Source organism: Elephantulus edwardii, unplaced genomic scaffold (assembly GCF_000299155.1).
Source record: "Elephantulus edwardii isolate Elephantulus edwardi_28Jun2011 unplaced genomic scaffold, EleEdw1.0 scaffold00009, whole genome shotgun sequence".
Lineage (NCBI taxonomy): Eukaryota > Metazoa > Chordata > Mammalia > Macroscelidea > Macroscelididae > Elephantulus > Elephantulus edwardii.
Window position 1 is genome coordinate 21757112 of NW_006399759.1, and position 2927 is coordinate 21760038.

Below are 2927 nucleotides of genomic sequence, written 5' to 3' on the forward strand. Positions count from 1 at the left end.
CCACCCCATGAGGGGAGTCAGTTATTTTGCCATGGCCTCCTTGATTGCAACAGCGGCCTCCTCTGTCATGCAGACAGCACTGTGATCAGGATCTCTTCTCCACAGTCATACTTCTGCTCCATCTCCTTGCCGAGGTCTCCCTCAGGCAGACGAAGGTCCTCTCGAACCTCCCACTGTCTTGGAGCAGTGATAGGAACCCATCGTGGATGCCAATCAACTGGAAGTCATTCCTTTTGATGTTGGGGACATCCACATTATGAGTGGAGGGGCAGATATTTTCATATTTTTTCCCAGTAAAGATGTCAATACCAACCAGATGGACCTTGGCATGGTCATGCTTGCCAGTCTTGGAAGTAGACATCTCGACGATTTTACATGGTCTGCCTTTGAGCATCACAAAGCCATTCTTATGTAATGCTGAGCACTGCATTGGGAAGGTGGCAGAGGCCCCTGCATCTCCTGTCTCGAAGTCCAAATCATCTGCCTTTTTAAGAGGCTTCGATTCCTCGTGGCAAACGCAATGACTAGACCACGTCTGCTCACCGTGAGTCCAACCCCTGCCTCTCTCAATTTCTCCTTTTGTGATAAGTTTGTTCGACCATTCTACCTCTGTTTGTTTGTCTCGGTACGGTGTGGGTTTCAAGGAATTTGTCCAGAATATTAATCCAGAAATTAACCCAGCTACCTAAACTCAATTGCTATTTGACAAAGAAACAAAACTTATCAATGGGGAAACAATAACTTCCTCAACAAATGGTTCTAACAAAGCTGGATGTCCACCTGCAGAAAGATGGAACAGCATCTACATCTCATAGCAGACACAAAAACCAACTCAATGTGGATCAGAGACTCAGGGGCAAAGTTCAAGACTATAAGGATCACAAGAAACAAAGGGGGACCAAACTTAGTAGCCCTAGCCAATGGCATGAGAAGGCTAGAAAATATAGCCAAAACCACATTGTTGATAAAATCAACAAACTAGAGCATCTCAAAAATTAAGTTCCCATGTGCATCAGCGATTTTTTTCCCCCCAGTAGAGTGAAAAGAAAACGTGGGGAAAAAATTTTGGCAATGACATCTCAGACAAAGGTCTTATAATAAAAATTTACAGAATACAGGACATTCTCTCTCTCTGTCTCTCTTTCTCTCTCTCTCTCTCTCTCACACACACACACACACACACATACACATGACTGACAACCCAATCACAAAATGGGAAAAAGAAAAAAAAAGATTTTTCTTGGAGAAAGGCATTCATATAGCACACAGACATACAAATCAAAACCACAGTGAGCTACCATTTCACCCCAGTGTTGTTGTTTTTAGGTGTAATCAAGTCGAGTATGACTCATAGTGACCCAATAAACAGCCAACTTAAAATCTGCCCTATCCTGTGCCATCCTCATGAGCTCTGCAACACTAGAGCCCATTGCTGAAGTCACAGTGTCAATCCATCTCATTGGAGGTCTTCTTCTCCTTTGCTGACTCTCCATCTTTCCAAGCATAATTCCCCTTTCCAAAGATTAGATTTACCTAGCTCTCACTCAAGTAGGAGTAGCAAAATATAACAAGACAACAAGCAAGTGTTGGAGACGATATGGAGAGATTGGAACTCCCATGCATTGCTGATAGGATTGCAGAATGCAGCCACTCTGGAAGGCAGTGTGATGGTCCCTCAGAAAGCCCATATGGCTCAACTATTTCACTGCTAGGAATATACCTTAAGGAAACTAAGACTGAGACACAAAGGGAGAATGTACATCTTTTTTTCACAGCAGCACTATTCACAATAGCAAGAAAATAGAAATTGATCAACAGCAAATGAATGGATTGAGAAATTGTGGTGCACTGACACAAAAAAATATTATACAGAACAAAGAAACAATTTTGTAAAGTTCTATATCACATGGGAGAATCTAGAGAGTATTATTCTGCGTGAGCTAATTGAGTCTCATAAGGACAAAGCTGCATAAAACCATTATTGTAAAAATAGAAGTATAATAAGTGAGATGTATATGAAAGTTTAAAAGCGAAAGGAAATGGAACAGGGGAAAACAATTAGGATGGTAAAATTTGGTGGGCATATAGATGGGTGAGGGAATAGGAAAGATTCAATGGGACCTGAAAAGATGGGGTAATTGTAGGCAATTTTTCAAAACAGAAAAACGAATAATGTGCTTTAGTGAGAATCTCTTTGAGTTATTGTGTTTATAATTTGTTAAACTTCTGGAAGTATATAGTCATAGTTCATCAAATTTGGGACAATTTTCATGTTTTAAATATTTTTTCTTTTTCTCTTTCCTCTTTCTTAAACAATGTGTATTAGCCCACATAATAGTGCTCCACAGGCCTCTTACACTTTGTTCACTATTCATTCTTTTTCCTTTTTGTTTCTGGATAATTTTAATTATACTTTTTTCACATTTACTTGTTCTTTTTGAATGTTCACAGCTGATACTGAACATCTTATTGAATCTTTAATATTACTGTGCTTTCTGGCACTATTTTGATTATTTCTTACATCTTTTTACCTTTTTCTAACATAGTCTTTTTTTTGGTCAAACATTTTCTCTGATTTCTTTAAGATTTTTTCCATATTTTCCTGTGATTTTAACTAATTGATTCCAGTTTTCCAGCTTTTATGCTTGTTAAAATAACAGGAGTGATGATTTCAAACTATTTCATTATAAGACCAAAACTAGAAAATTTTTCTTAATCAGTCTGAAAATATCTGCCTTTCAGTTGGGATATCAAGATTACACAGCATTGTTGTGTGTTGTTGAGGATCAGAATATAGCTGATTCTCTACTAGTTTTTTTATTATTAATTTAGTTTGTTTATTTTTCATTTCAATGAACATCTACAGAGATTTTGGAATTCCATTCATTCATTGTTGCACCCTTCTCCCCGCACAAACCCCTCCCCCC

The 2927-nt window shown here is 38.5% G+C and overlaps 1 pseudogene across 1 annotated transcript; it reads right to left on the reverse strand.

Moving 5' to 3' along the window:
- Positions 1 to 6: 6 nt before the first annotated feature.
- Positions 7 to 558, reverse strand: LOC102861659 (annotated as a pseudogene). The gene has a single exon (XR_438832.1). The product of XR_438832.1 is annotated as a eukaryotic translation initiation factor 5A-1-like (transcript).
- Between the last annotated feature and the right edge of the window lie 2369 nt (positions 559 to 2927).